Here is a 16351-nt window from a genome sequence, read left to right as displayed (position 1 = left end):
AGGAAGTTTTTGGAGAGTGTTGGGGATAATTTCCTGGTGCAAGTGCTGGAGAAACCAACTAGGAGCCGTGCTCCTCTTGACCTGCTGCTCACAAACAGGGAAGATTGGTAGGGGAAGTAGAAGTGGGTCGCAACCTGGGCAGCAGTGACCATGAGATGGTCAAATTCAGGATTCTGACAAAAGGAAGAAAGGAAAGGAGAGCAGCAGAATATGGACCTTGGACTTCAGAAAAACAGACTTTGACTCCCTCAGGGAACTGATGGGCAGGATCCCCAGGGAGGCTAATATGAGAGGGAAAGCTGGCTGTATTTTAAAGATGCCTTATTGAGGGCACAGGAACAAGCCATCCCGATGTGCAGAAAGAATAGCAAATATGGCAGGTGACCAGCTTGGTTTAACAGTGAAAGCTTCGGTGAGCTTAAACACAAAAAAGAAGCTTACAAGAAGTGGAAACTTGGACAGATGACTGGGGAGGAGTATAAAAATATTGCTCGAGCATGCAGGGGTGTAATCAGGAAGGCCAAAGCACAATTGGAGTTGCAGCTAGCAAGGGCTGTGAAGGGTAACAAGAAGGGTTTTTACAGGTATGTTAGCAAAAAGAAGGTGGTCAGGTAAAGTGTGGGATCCTTACTGAATGGGGGAGGCAACCTAGTGACAGATGATGTGGAAAAAGCTGAACTATTCAATACTTTTTTTGCCTCAGTCTTCACAGACAAGGTCAGCTCCCAGACTGCTGCACTAGGCAGCACAGTATGGGGAGGAGGTGAGCAGCCCTCAGTGGTAAAAGAACAGGTTAAGGACTATTTAGAAAAGCTGGACATGCACAAGTCCATGGGGCCAGATGCAATGCATCTGAGGGTGCTGAGGGAGTTGGCTGATGTGATTGCAGAGCCATTGGCCATTATCTTTGAAAACTCGTGGTGATCAGGGGAGGTCCCAGACAATTGGAAAAAGGCAAATATAGTGCCAATTTTTTAAAAAGGGAAGAAGGAGAATCCGGGGAACTACAGACCGGTCAGCCTCACCTCAGTCCCCGGAAAAATCATGGAGCAGGTCCTCAAGGAATCCATTTTGAAGCACTTGGAGGAGAGGAAGGTGATCAGGAACAGTCAACACAGATTCACCAAGGGCAAGTCATGCCTGCCCAACCTGATTGCCTTCTATGATGAGATAACTGGCTCTGTTGATATGGGGAAGGTGGTGGACGTGATAGATCTTGACTTTAGCAAAACTTTTGAAACCGTCTCCCACAGTATTCTTGCCAGCAAGTTAAAGTAGTATGGATGGATGAATGGACTATAAGGTGGATAGAAAGCTGGCTAGATCGTCGGGCTCAACAGGTAGTGATCAACAGCTTGATGTCTAGTTGGCAGCCGGTATCAAGCGGAGTGCCCCAGAGGGGAGTCCTGGGGCTGGTTTTGTTCAACTTCTTCATTAATAATCTGGATGATGGGATGGATTGCACCCTCAGCAAGTTCGCGGATGACACTAACCTGGGAGGAGAGGTAGATACACTGTAGGGTAGGGATAGGGTTCAGAATGACCTAGATAAATTGGAGGATTGGGCCAAAATAAATCTGATGAGGTTCAACAAGGACAAGTGCAGAGTCCTGCACTTAGGACAGAAGAGTCCCATGCACTGCTACAGGCTGAGGACCAACTTGCAAAGCGGCAGTTCTGCAGAAAAGGACCTGGGGATTACAGTGGACGAGAAGCTGGATATGAGTCAGCCGTGTGCCCTTGTTGCCAAGAAGGCTAACAGCATATTGGGCTGCATTAGTAGGAACATTCACAACAGATAGATAGAAGTGATTATTCCCCTCTATTCAGCACTGGTGAGGCCATATATGGAGTATTGTGTCCAATTTTGGGCCCCCTACTACAGAAAGGATGTGGAAAAATTGGAGAGAGTCCAGCAGAAGGCAACAAAAATGGTTAGGGGCTGGGGCACATGACTTATGAGGAGAAGCTGAGGGAACTGGGCTTATTTAGTCTGAAGAAAAGAGAAGGATGAGAGGGGATTTGATAGCAGCCTTCAACTACCTGAAGGGAGGTTCCAAAGAGGATGGAGCTAGACTGTTCTCAGTGGTGGCAGATGACAGAACAAGGAACAATGGTCTCAAGTTGCAGTGGGAGAGGTTTAGGTTGGATATTAGGAAAAACTATTTCACTAGGAGGGTGGTGAAGCACTGGAATGGGTTACCTAGGGAGGTGGTGGAATTTCCATCCTTAGAGGTTTTTAAGGCCCAGCTTGACAAAGCCCTGGCTGGGATGATTTAGTTGGGGTTGGTCCTGCTTTGAGCAGGGAGTTAGACTAGATAACCTCCCGAGGTCTCTTCCGACCCTAATCTTCTATGATTCTATGAATTTATCAAGTGATCCATCCCCTGTCATCCAGTCCCAGCTTCTGGCAGCCAAGGTTTTGGACCTATCCTCCATGAACTTCTCTCATTCTTTTTTGAACCCAGTTACACTTTTGGCCTTCACAACATCCCCTGGCAACGAGTTCCACAGGTGACTATGCTTTGTGAGAAGAACTACTTCCTTATGTTTATTTTAAACCTGCTATCCATTAATTTTGTTGGGTAACCCCTGGTTGTGTGTTATGTGAAGGGGTAAATAATGCTTCCTTATTCACTTTCTCCACACCATTCGTGATTTTATAGACCCTATCATATCCCCCCCAGTTGTCTCTTTTCTACGCTGAACAGTCCCAATCTTTTTAATCTCTTCTCATACAGAAGCTGTTCCATGCCCCTAATCATTTTGTTGCCCCTCTCTATACTTTTTCCAGTTCTAATATATCTTTTTTGAGATGGGGTGACCAGAACTGCCTGCAGTATTCAAGGTGTGGGTGAACAATGGATTTATATAGTGGTATTATGATATATTCTGTCTTATTATTTGTCCCTTTCCTAATAGTTCTTAACATTGTGTTAGCTTTTTTTGACTACTGCCACACATTGAGCAGATGTTTTCAGAGAGAACTATTCATTGGGATTACATTTTCCAATGTGCATTACTTTGCATTTATCAACATTTAATTTTATCTGCCAGTTTCTTGCCCAGTCACATTGTTTTGTGAGATCCTTTTGTAACTCTTCTCAGTTGGCTTTGGTCTTAACTAGCTTGAGTAATTTTGTATCATCTGCAAACTTTTCTACCTCACTGTTTACCCCTTTTTCCAGATAATTTATGAGTGTGCTAAACAGAACTGGTCCCAGTACAGATCCTTGGAGGACCCTGCTATTTACTTTTCTCCACTGTGAAACTAACTGTTTATTCCTACCCTTTGTTTCCTGTCTTTTAACCAGTTACTCATCCATGAGAGGACCATCCCTATTAACCCATGACTCCTTACTTTGCTTAAGAGCCTTTGGTGAGGGACCTTGTCAAAGACCATATTACCTATTACATATTAAACAATTACACCTGTCCTGGTTAATGATATTTACAAAGTCTCTATAGTTGATTGCATACACTATTATCCATATATGGCAGGATGAAATGTAGTTGACCAATTCATTTATTTTGATGTCTTCACTGGTTTCTTGCTTTTGCACGGATATATTCTGGTGTCTCCAGTCTGTAGAATGCACCTTTAAACATCTTAAATTGGTTAACATGATCAACTTTTTTTGTTTAAATTTCTCTTGTTTTAGTAACTCGAAGTTATACACAGATGAACTTAGCTTATTTGCCATGTAATAGGGACCCGGTTTATTTACAATAGAACAGGGACCAAGTCATTTATAACACATGCTATGCTTTAGTATAGCATATGACACAAGAATGACTTAATTTTTTTCCCTTTGCTAAAATACATTTTTGCTTTTTGTTCTGATTTTTCTAATTCTTCAATATAAATTGAGACACACACAAACAGAGAGCATGCTTTTGCAGTTTTTGCATAAAGACATTCATTTTTACTTCCTTAACATGTGTATTACCAGTTTCCCATAATAAATATAGTATTTGACTGCTAAGACATGCTCAGAATCTTCTGTGAGAAATTGTATTGCTCTCCTCCACTGCCCCCACGCCCCCACCACAGCACTGTTATAGCAACAGAATTTTTACCCCAGGTTTTTTGAGTTAATTTGCTGGAGACAGCAATTCAACTTTAGTTAAATATTTGAAAGTGTAAACTTTAATAACCAATACTTAAACATAGCACAAAAGAAAACTGCTTAAAATTAAAGCAAAATGAAGTTTAGATGCAGGTTTTATGCAAATACTTTGGGAGTAATAAACTTTTATGACAAATTCTTGTGCTTGGGAGACAAAGGTAAAACCTGTTCAAATTTGTTTGGTTTAGCTTTAACATTTTGCTACATAACCAGACATAATATACTTCTAAACATATTGGCTATAACTTACTTCTAATTATGTGTCAATATTTAATAAAGGCACAAATAAGTTTATAAAGAAACCTAAAAAAAAGATAGATTTTATTAATATTACCTTTGCATTAATGTTGAGCTTTTTCCCTCATTTTTTTCATAGAACAAAAATATGATTATTGAATAAACTAAGAAATAAAATAATAAATAATAAAAAACTTCTATATTTGCAACTGATTTATTGAGGCAGAAATATATGTACATATATTTATAACTGGGGCCTTTGTGAATTTTGCAAAATAAAATTGGAGGTATGATGGGTATGACCCAACCATAACATTGAAATAGTGTGTTGCCACTGATGTTTTAAAAAGTATTTGTTATGAGTGCAAAATTGATTTTTGTTGCAACAAAATAAAAACAAAAACTAGTCATGTGACTCACAACATATATAACATACAGGATAAATTTACCATTAAAGATGAATGATGTCAAAATTGTATTTATAACTATACAAGACAAGGCATTAAGAGCTTAAAGTTATTAAGGAAAAAAATTCAACATTTAATTAGGCAGGTTATTTGTTACCTTTTATTTAAAAAACTTTTAATACAAATTGATGAAAATTCCTATTGTTATTTGCCCACTTTGTTGTATTAGTTTAATTAACTTAAGGCAGTTTACATTGCCTTATATTACTTTTACTTTAAGAATACTACTATATAGAAATAAATAAAACCCATTTTCATATATAGGATTCAAAGCAGAGCTCACATTTTTGTTGCTTGGCAACCATATCTTCATGATAGTTAGGAGTTTCTTTAGCTGTTGCATTCTTGAAGAGTTAAAATCATTCATCTTAGTGGGACTATTTGAAGTTTTTTACCTGAAGCATTTTGATGATTTCTTCAGGTTTTTCGGTTGCTCCGTCTCTTCCTGTGACTCTCTCTGTAATAACTATAACTTCTCATTTTTTAAATGAAGGGAGGGCAGAAGTGAGAAGGAAGCAATGGGGGTGGGGGGCAGATGTGAATCAAGGGGGGTTCATTAACTCTGAGAGGGCATTTCAAAGTACAGGCAAGCAGCAGTGAGTTTAGCAAACTGAACCAAGTGAGGAAGACAAGAGAAAAAGGAAAGACGGTGGGTTGGATGGCGAAAGGACAAAAAGGAAAACTTGACCTGTATGTACAAATGTTAGAGAAAAGAAGGTTACAGTATTAGCTCTCAGAGGAAAGTGGGGGTCTGTGCTTAGAGCTGGTAGGCTGGGAGCTAGGACTTCTAGGTCCTATCCTGCCCCGCGGGAGGAGAGTGGGCACTACCACCTGTTTCCACAAAATAATGAATTTGTTCCTCAAGTGCTTGTTGCTTATGTCTGCATTCTAAATGGATTACAGGAACACCCTTCCTTACTGTAGTTAATGTTTCTGGGCCACTCCATCCACGTTTTAAAGATTTTTTGCTAGCCTAATTTTTCTCCCTTCTGCTGACTGCGTCTCATCTGATAATCTCCTAGTCTTCCCTTAATTTCTTGTAAACTGTAAGCAAGAGGGGTATTACAGTTGCTTATATCGTCTATTTGCCGTTTTAATTTCTTTATGTTGATCTTGTTCTAGTTTTAAGTTAAGTTATCTGTTGGTTTTTTTGTTCAATGCTAAACAAGTGAGGCAATGCATCGCACGGACTGTTTAGCTCCTTATCTTTTCCTTTTTTAATTTTTCCCTCCATTTCCAGTTTAAACAAGTTACATATGTGACTCCAAGGGTCAAAATTATTTAAAATATCAAGCCTGAATGACAGACCACTGTGACTGTCTACAAATTGTACACCACAGGTTTTTAATGTCTCCTGTTTCATTTGTCATTGCTTTATACCCCCTGTTCTGCAATTGCCCGAGAAAGAGTCCTCTTTTCCTCTCTTGTTATTCTGTGTCTGGTGTTTAGCCGTTAAAAGCACTTTATATAGATATCTAAAATGTGGCTTTTCACCCAGAAATTCCTAAAGTATTGGCATTTCACCTAGAGTGCTTCATCACGCATATATATGTACTGGCTGACCAACCTTAGTGACAAGTTGGAAGTTAGAAGATAGCGCATACAACAACTATCAATATTTTTAAATTGTGGGCTTAATTGTGGGCCCTCCTGCACCTACTTGCATTGCCTGAGCCCAGGCAGGCGGGGAGCAGCCCCGGGTGGACACGTGCGCTCCCAGCCATGCAGGTGGGTGAGGATAGCACTGCCACTACTAAGTACAGCTTCAGCAGCACCAGATTCATGCCTGGAGTATCTCCTGACTCCCCCAAACACAGACTTTTGGAAAGGATTTAAATCACAATCCTCCTCCTCCCCCCCATCCACCCCCAGAAAATGACGGAATGAACACGATGTTTCCCGCCATCACATCGTTCACTCGGCCTGTGTGTTACAACCCTTCCCCCACCCTGTCTCGGTCTGGGCTATTTGCATTGTAAACACTTTGTACAGCCCCTAGCACACTGGAGAACCATTCTTGGTTGCCCCCTAGACACCGTAGTAAAAAAACTTGAGTGGATGGAGCCTTGCCACTGTTTCTCAGGAGTGTCAGCCTATGCACCGGAGCAGGCAGATAGAGGGGAGTAACCTGGGCCAGCAAAGAGACTGGCACACAAGAAGGGACACTCCGAGTCCCAGGCTGGTTCCAGCCCAAAGAGCTTGTAAAAGTGAGGGACTGACCACAGTGGCTACAGGCAGGCCTTATGCAAGCGGTCAATCACACCGCTGCTGCTATGCATCAGTCCTGACTTGCAACCTCCCTGCTAGCCCAGTCCTGAATCATGTTCTCTGGAGCCTTTCCCGTTTGACTTTATTTACACAGACATAACAGATGGTTTGGAGGGGCCGCTCAGCTCGTGGCCCTGGTACAATTGTCTCCCCTGCCTCCCCGCTCCCTGAGCTTCCCATATCAGCACAAATTGCCAGTTAGGTGGAATTGCATGGCAGAATATCTGCTGTGCATTAAAATTCTTCTCCACTGTTTTGGTCTCCAACTTCTATTTTAGTTTTCCAAATAGGAGAATAAATAAGGTTTTGCAGAAGAAACTGGTGATGCATCTGGGTCCACATTTGGTTTTTAGTGAAAATGCACTTCTCTTGTTCATTGTTTGACCCTGTGAAGCACTGCTCTGACAACAGAACCTTGGTTCTTAAGACACAAGGGCTCTTAAATTGTGAGCCAGGTGACGTGTGCTGATGAATACCGATTTTGCTGGAACCACACAGCTGAAGACACAAACCTATCAGACCAAAACATAACAAATGGGTCTTCAGACTTTATCTTCTATAAAGAGATGCTAAACTAATAGCAAAGTTCACAAATGGCATTATGGGAAACCTTGGCATGAATATCAGTTGGTTCATTCTGATCCTTGCTATTACAATACATTCATAACAACTAAACCTGTGTTTCCCAAAGTGTTCAGTGTGCCCTTCTAGAGATGGACTAGAGGGCTATCTGGGAAGCACATACAGATTTCTCAATTGTTCTTTAGTCTCAGCTTTCATTTAAAAAAAAAAAAAAAAAGTCTTCACCTGTTATGGTTGTGAAGAAAATCTTCAAACGTGACCAGAGCAGAATCATTTGCCGGAGTTTGCAGAGAGCCTGAAACAATAAGCTCTGAGAAATGTGAATTGTCCCTTTCACAGTTCAATGGCTGCTAACTCAGAAGCCAATAATGATACTTTAAATATCAGCATTGTTAACTATTCCACTGCTCACCAAAGCCTGTAAGAAAGGAGAGGGAGTTTCATATTTATTAAGGTGTATATCAGCCTTTCCTAAAGTGGTGGAAGAGGGCACACAGGCTGAGCTGGAGAGGTGGGTGGTTGTACCAATTAAGAGGGGTAGGCCATTTGACACTACATGAATGGATTGTGAGGTGGTTCACTGTTTCATTTTGCTGAAAGGGACTTCACATTCAAAAGTTTGGGAGATATTGGACTAGACATTCACAATCTGACTAGTCTCAGGTGAATGGTGGATATTGGCACCAACACTGGAAAATCTGCTTTACACAAAAGCTCAGTAATACGGATTTTAAGATTTGCCATTGTAATTCCTTGGCTCAGTGGTTATGTCTCCCTCTAATAGCTGGCCCATGTGACTATATTAAAATACTGCTTGCACATTAGCTAAAAGAAATCTAAATGCCTTGTGCTGAATGTCCCATGTTCAATCAGTGTTGACAAACATAGTGGCTGTAATCATGGTTCATTATTCTTCCACATTTTCAACGACTGTAAGTGGCTACAGCAAGAATTAGAGTCTTCCCGCACGGAGAAAAAACAAATGAGCCTCACTTCCTCCATCAAATCCTTGTCAAACCATTGATCAATCTATTTCCTCCTGTTAGGAGGCCAACAAAAATTTAAAAATCACAGTTTAGGAGGCAGTCAATGACAACTTCCCATTGGCTCACTCCACAGGTAACTGTTCTTAAGTATTTGGGAATATTATTTCTTTTACCTCTATGGATGCAGCTTTGGTCCAATGAGCTGCAGCTTTGGTCCAATGAGCTACAGCTCAGTGGTTTGAGCATTGGCCTGCTAAACCCAGGGTTGAGAGTTCAATCCTTGAGGGGGCCATTTAGGGATCTGGGGCAAAAAAATTGGTCCTGCTAGTGAAGGCAGGGGACTGGACTTGATGACTTTTCAAGGTCCCTTCCAGTTCTAGGAGATAGGTATATCTCCATATATTATTTATATTATATTATGAAGGAGAAACATAGTCCTTAGAATTGTTCCATCAGAGTCCCATGACCTTTTCTCCAGCCACGCTCTCCTGTTATTGCAAGATTGAAGTTAGAGCTGTGCAATGCGCAGTGGCTTTAGTTCAGTTGTTTGGTTTCATGCTCATTTGAACCCAGTAGCCATCATAAAATACAGCGAAAACCACTGAGTTTGGGCTCAGAGCACGTCAGGGCCGGCTCCAGGGTTTCTGAGGGGGAAAAAAAAAAAAAAAAAAAAAAAGCCGCAATCGCGATCAGCGGCAGTTCCACCGTGCCGCTTTCTTCTTCGGCGGCAGGTCCTTCCCTCCGAGAGGGACCCACCGCCGAAGAGCCCGACGTGCCGCCCCTTCCCCTTGGCCGCCCCAAGCACCTGCTTGCTGGGCTGCTGGCTGGAGCCGGTCCTGGAGCACGTGAGCACGTTTGTTTCCCCTGCAGAAAGAAGGGGCTGCTTGAAACTTGGCAAACCCTGGGCTGAGTCTGGGGATTGCAATGAAACCCTCAACAAAGGGTTGAATCATTCCTGATTCTGAATAAGCTTCCAGCGTATGGAAGCTTAACTTCCAAGCACTTCACCACCACCACCGGCCCCTACAGTTAGCAGAGAGTTCCTGAGCTGTACCATAGGGTATAGGTCTGTTTCTTATGCTCTCAGTGTAGATAAGAAGGCCTTGTACAATAGAAACAGCTTTGTATTGCCCATTTATAGAGCTGGTTGGGTGGGAAGAGAATAAAAAGCTGAAAATCAAACAGAGAAGGACAAAAGCAGAGACAACTCTCCCACTCCAGAGATATGACAAAGGGAGGATTAATTTAGCTCTATTTGCCGTTAAATCAAAGCTTTCTGGAAGTTAATTTTTTTGCTGGGGGGGGAAAAAAAAAAAAAGGTAGAGGAATACAGTAAAAGTGCTTTCTAATTAACTATGTGTGTACACACACACACACACACACACCCCCTCTAAGAACTGCTACATTTGTATTAGGAGAGACAGATCTTCCAGAGATTTAACATTTGCTCCTGATATCCAGGCATCCCAATTTTTTACAATGTGGTAGGCATGTCGGGAAAATGCCACGTCTGGTTTCCACCTTAGGGCTCTGAACCGCCGACAGGCCTGCTCGGGTGTTAGCCCCATTCTAATTCTGGCCTTTTGTTTAAAAGGTTGGACTCATTCATGTGTTCTTTAGGTATTTCAGCTGCCACCTCTGGTAAGGGTCCACTGAGTTGTGGCCTCAGCTCCACCATATACTGGTCTGTAGGGAGGTTGTACCCAAGGCAGGCCCTTTCAACATTTTCTAAGAAGGCCTCTGTATCATCGCCTACCTTGTAGGTGGGGAATTTCTTGGAATGGGGAGCGGTACCTGGAGAAGGACCGTTAGGGTTACCTGCTCGACTGAGCTTAGCCCTTTCCAGCTCTAAGCGCTTCAGCTCTAACTCCGCCTCCAAGCACTTCATTTCCAAGCATTTCACCTCCACTTCCAAGTGCATCATCTGTAGGATGAAATTCCTGTCTTCCGCAGTCAGAACTCGGTCTGGGTTAAAGGCATCTCTCCATCTTGGCACCTGGATCTCGGGTTTGGGAGGGCTGACCCTTCCCTCCTGGGAAGTTCCCAGTCCCCCATCCCCTCCTTGCATTTCCATCATGGAGCTGGATGTCTGGGCTTGATCTGGGTCTGTTTTCTCTGTGGTTTTCAAAGGTTTCAGTGCCTGACCTCAAGCGCATGCACAGGCTGCCCTGCTCTTAGCCTAACTATTTAATTGCCATGAAGCTAGAAAAAAAAATAATAAACTGCTTGTTGGACTCCCTGGCTTTGCAGGCTGAACCCTTTGCATGCCTGTTCCCCCTCAGGCAGCAAAGAAAAGAAAGGGAAAAAAACCTCCCTGGCTTTCAAGCAGCCAAAAGGAAAAACGTGTCCTTTTAAAACCCTGAGGTCTGTGCTTCTGGTTCAAAACTATCCCACTGCTCTGCCACCATGTCAAGGCTGAGTCACCACTCTGGCACTTCGAGTGAAGAAGGTGGGGGCCTGCAAGGATTCTGAAAATTAATACTGGCCAATCCAGGCTGGTATTAAACTCCCAAGGTCACAGCTACTCTCTGACCTTGGATGGGTAGATGCTGCCACCACCCAAGTGCAAAACCCCTTGGAACCCAGGAAGGCGCACTTGGGAATTCCTTCCTGTGGGGTACGTTCAAGCCTTTTCACCCCCCTCCGGGGAAGAGCTGAGAAAGGAAAACAAAGAAATCAGCTGTTGCCACCAGCTAACTAAAAAACATGTGCACAAACCACTTAAGACACAAAAACCCAAATCCTGTTCTTAAAAACGGTAAAATTTATTAAAAACAAAAAGAAAATGCATCTGAAAACTCAGACTATTGCTAGATTTTTAAAAGAGCAATTCCAAAAATTAAGCACCCAGAATAGTTTTCTGAGGGTTCTGCTTAAAGGTTACAAGCAACAAAAGCATCTGGGGTTAGCACAGAGGAATCCACAAGCCATAAGAAATAAACAAAATAAACCTAATCACGTCTGCCTACACATTTTCTGATCTACTTATATATATAGGTTCCAAATAAGCAATTCTAGGTATGACTCTGATTTTCATACCTGGCCTTCAGCTTCCCACAGTATAACTGCTGCCCTGTTCCCCTCTTCCCCGGAGAACCACAACACATAGACAAAGGGAAGTTTTTTCCCCAATTTTAAAAACTTCCATCCCTCCCATTGGCTCTTTTGGTCAGGTGCCCACTCACTTCCCTTTACCTACGCATGCAGTCAGACTTTTAAACCCTTTACAGGTAAAGCAAGCAGAGAACAGCTACCAAGAGGGATTCTATAGCTAATTGGCTGGCTGGGTGTCCACAAAAGGGTGCTCCCCTCCCCCCTCGCCCCCCGCCGCATTTATCACAAACGCAAAGGGCTTTTCTTCTGATATGCAATATCTTTAGCTTCTCATTTCTTTTGGAATTGCATACATCAAGCTGTGGGCTAGGGCACAGCTTATCCCAGCTATTTTGCCAGGCATTTCATGGCAAAGCAGGTCTAAAGATCTGGTAGATTTGATCCTGGTGTAAAGGCTACAACCTCAAAGGGCACCAACGTGACTTTGGCAAACATTTTTATCATACAGATTGTGTGCTACAGCCTGAATGGTTTGGGGGCAACTTTTTCACTAATATAGTAGAATCCTCTTAATTTTAGGGCATTGTCCCAAATAACCAGTTGTCTGGATTATTGACAAGGCAGTTTGCTTGAGCTTTTGCTTCTAATCTTGATGACTTCTGTATTAAATCAACAGGAGTCTTCAATGTCCTGCCTACTCTACAGCACAACCACTGGTCAATTAGCCACATGCATACAAATGTATGCAATTGCGGTTCGGATTACGCAGCAGTCGTGGTTTTCGTTATGATCGTGCTAAACCAGTGCCCTTGCAGAAGTGCTAGGAAAGTAGCTGGGCTGATCACAAAGTACAGTACTGCTTCCTTCTTGGGTCAGCATGTTGTACTCCATCATCAAGAACAAAAAACCAAATAGATGTCCCAATCCTTGGACTACTTCGCTGTTTAAAGTCAAGTGTGTGTTGTAAAATTTTTCAGGATCAGGGCCAGAGTTAAAAAAGCAAATTAGGGAACTGTTTAAGAGGAGAAATTTTACTGTTTTACTTAAAAAACAAAACAACTCAAAACTAGGAACAAAATTTCAGCCATATTAGTCATTCTTGGCCTAAGGAAGAAGGAAATGGGGATTATTATGTACTAGATTAAACAGAAGTCACTAATCTTTAATCCTTCTGGTTTCTTACTAATCTAATTAACAGAATTTAAGGAAATTCCTACTAAGAATTTAAAGGTTTATTCCTTTAGTGAACTGATGTCCTACCCTGTGTGCTAATGAATACAGGAATATAGCCCCATCTCCTGGAATAAAAACTAAATTTTTCTTCTTTCACATAGTATTTTAAATTGGAACAAAGTACATCAGAGATCATGGAAGGAAACGGGAGGGAGCAGGGAAATTGAATAGAAGAATATTTGCAGAATGCCTGCAAAGATGCCCAGGCATCTCTGGTTTCATTTAGAGCCACAAGCTACACTGCATACAAACATACCGTTCGCGCCTGTCTTGCATGAAATGAAATCCGCTGCTGAACTAGCACAAAGAATAACGACTTCTCCATGCTGAGGTCACTTCTGCCGTGTTCTTCACCAACTTGCATGCAAAGCGGACTGCAAATGAAACACCTCTGTAGTTGACACGAAAGCTTAACTACTAGCTCTCGTTGTCTGCAACACCTACCTTCTGCCTCTGGAACAAAGTAATAAAATATCAGAGTCTTCCATACAGCTAGAATAGTAGTAACGTCACTTTTCCAACACCTGTTTTGATCTACCATATGGTTGTAATTTTCTGACCTATAGAAGTACAAACAAACTGTGGTAGATTTGCATTCTCTCAAATTAAAAATATGAAGGGAGAAGTGAGGTATCAGCTCCCCAATAGAAAAAAGTCAGAGACTCCCAGTCAACATGAATGTTAAATACCAAACAAAAAGTGGGCACACCCTTATTTACGGCCTTGCAAATTGTCAATGGGGCTGGCCTGGCCCCTCTGGTGCTATGTAGACCAGTGATCTGCTAGGTCACTCCAATCCTTGACTCTGGGAGCAGCCTTACCCTGCTCTGCTGTTAGAACCCCCCCTCGCCCCCCACCCCAGGCTGTTCAGCCTCTGGCATGTAAGCTGCTCCTTGGATTGTGCAACCGAATGACACTAGCCAGTATCTCCGGTCCCAGACACAACCCTAGGAACCTCCATCTTGCAGTGTCCAGTTATGCCTGCTGGACACTGCAAGCTTATATGAGTTCATCAATTTAACAAAGAACTTGATAATGTACCGGGCTTGTTATCCCAAGGAGAGTCTTTGACATGCTTCCTATCTGGTTCTGCAGAGGCTAACCTCACAGAACCAATATGATAGGTTTCAATTGCTTGGGGGGGGGGGAGGGGGGGTTCTGTGTTGAGGACAGCAGAACTAACATGAGCTGTTGTTTGCCTGCTTCCTCCTAGCACAGGGCATTTATTCCTCAGGTGATCAGTGGAATTACACTGGTAGCACCTTTTGGGCTCTTCTACTTTTACGGGAGATTTGGGATGAGGGTTAGAGGAATGTTTTTGGGTAAGAGAACGTGTAGGTTCCCAATCCCCTTCTCTCTTCCCAGGGGCAAAATGGGATCCTCCCTTCCCACCAGTTTTAAACCCCTCTTTCTGTGGCCTGCCCTCAATAGAAACCTGATTCTGTTCAAAGGCATCAGCTAAAAAGGCCATCTCATCCACAGACTTTACATCTTTGTCCCATAGACACTGCTGTACATCAGCCTTACATACGCTTAGGAAATGCTCTTGAGCAACAAGATCCAACATTCCCTCAAAACTTGCCACCTCTTTACCCCTCACCCATTTTCCCCAACAACTCTTTCCTTTTGTTTACATACTCCTCATTACTCATACCAATATCCCTCTTAAGACTCCTAAATGTAACTCTATATGTTTCAGGGGTAATCTGAAAACTTCGTAAAACAGTAGTCTAAAGCATCTTCAATAGGCATGTCATTGAATACATTTCGAGCTTTACCAGTTAATTTCGCAATCAGGGTAGGAACTCTCTTATCAGGGATTTCATGTATTACACACAGTCTTTCAAAGGTAGTCAGATATTCAGCAATATCATCGTCCTCACTGTATGCAGGACATAAGTGTTCCCACTCGTGGATTTTTGGAGTGATGGGAGTCATTGGGGTCGGGGGGGGGTTCTGCTTCTGCTTCTCTAGCAAGTCCAGTTGGTGTTTTTGCTCTCTCTCGTTTTCTTTCCTCTCCAGTTCTTTCAGTTGCAATAATCTCTGGTGCTCCCTCTCCTTTTCTGCAACTTGCAGCCTAAAAAGCTCCAACTTCGCAATCGCGTCACTGCTTTCACTCATTTTCCTGCTTTTCTGTTCCTACTTCCCTTTCCCGAAATAAGCAAACAGAAAATAACAAAACTGTGACCTCCTCCTGACTGTTCTTAGCCACTGCACTTAAGACTCACTTAAAATCACAAATATCAGTGCTTAAAGTGTGAAGTTCACTTGGAGTAACAAGCCGTACATACACCCTGCTCGCTGTGCCACTGTGACGTTCAATCTGGATCAGTGATCTGCTAGGTCACTCCAATCCTTGACTCTGGGAGCCAGCCTTACCCTGCTCTGCTGTGAGAACCCCCCTCCTGGGCTGTTCACGCACAGCCTCTGGCAGGTAAGCTGCTCTTTGGATTGTGCAACCGAATGACACTAGACAATATCTCCGGTCCCAGACACATCCCTAGGAACCTTCATCTTGCAATGTCCAGTTATGCCCACTGGACGCTGCAAGCTTATATGAGTGTGTCAATTTAACGAAGAAACTGATATGTACCCGGCTTGTTATCCCAAGGGGAGTCTCTATCACACGCTTCAAACCAAACTCACTGCTTCAGGTAAAACAAACAAATTTATTAACTATGAAAGATAGATTTTAAGTCAGATTTGGGCCAATGAAATAAAAGCAAAACACATTCTAAGCTGATCTTAACACTTTCAATGCCCTTACAAACTTAGATGCTGCTCACCCCACCCCACCCCAGCCCAGCGGTCCCCGTCCCAGTGTAGACACAGTCCCACTAAACTCATGCTCTGGGAGTCTGCCAAAAGTATCCCACATGCGATCTTCCTTTGTCCTCTGCACCATCAAGTCTGGTGGACAGTCAAGTTTCCCCACACTGCACCATGAACAAAAGGGCTAGAGTGGCCACATTCGGGGAGGCGGGCGCTAGAAAGTCTGGGATATGCATGGTTGGCCTCAGTCACTTGGTGCAGTGTAGACACCACAGCCCCAGGTTCAACAATTCCTAACCTGGGCTAATGATTGTAGATGCTCAAGCCGTAGGTTAAACCCACGGACTGCTAACTCGAGTTGTACTAATTCTGGGCTTACCTTGCACTGTAGACATATCCTTAGACTCTACTGTTTTCTTTGTCTGACCACAACTGGGGATGGAGGTTCAGTTGTGTTGTGTACACACACACACACACACACACACACACACACACACACACACACGCCCTTTGCTTCTTCAGCTCCCAGCTCTGACAGGAGAGGCTAGTGGCTCCACTTTTCACTTGGGAGCATCAAGCAATCTTTGCCTCCAGCATTCCTGGTGATGCCAGAACAGGCTGA

This window comes from Emys orbicularis, chromosome 11 (assembly GCF_028017835.1).
Source record: "Emys orbicularis isolate rEmyOrb1 chromosome 11, rEmyOrb1.hap1, whole genome shotgun sequence".
Taxonomy (NCBI): Eukaryota; Metazoa; Chordata; order Testudines; family Emydidae; genus Emys; species Emys orbicularis.
Note: the sequence above shows the minus strand (reverse complement) of the source record.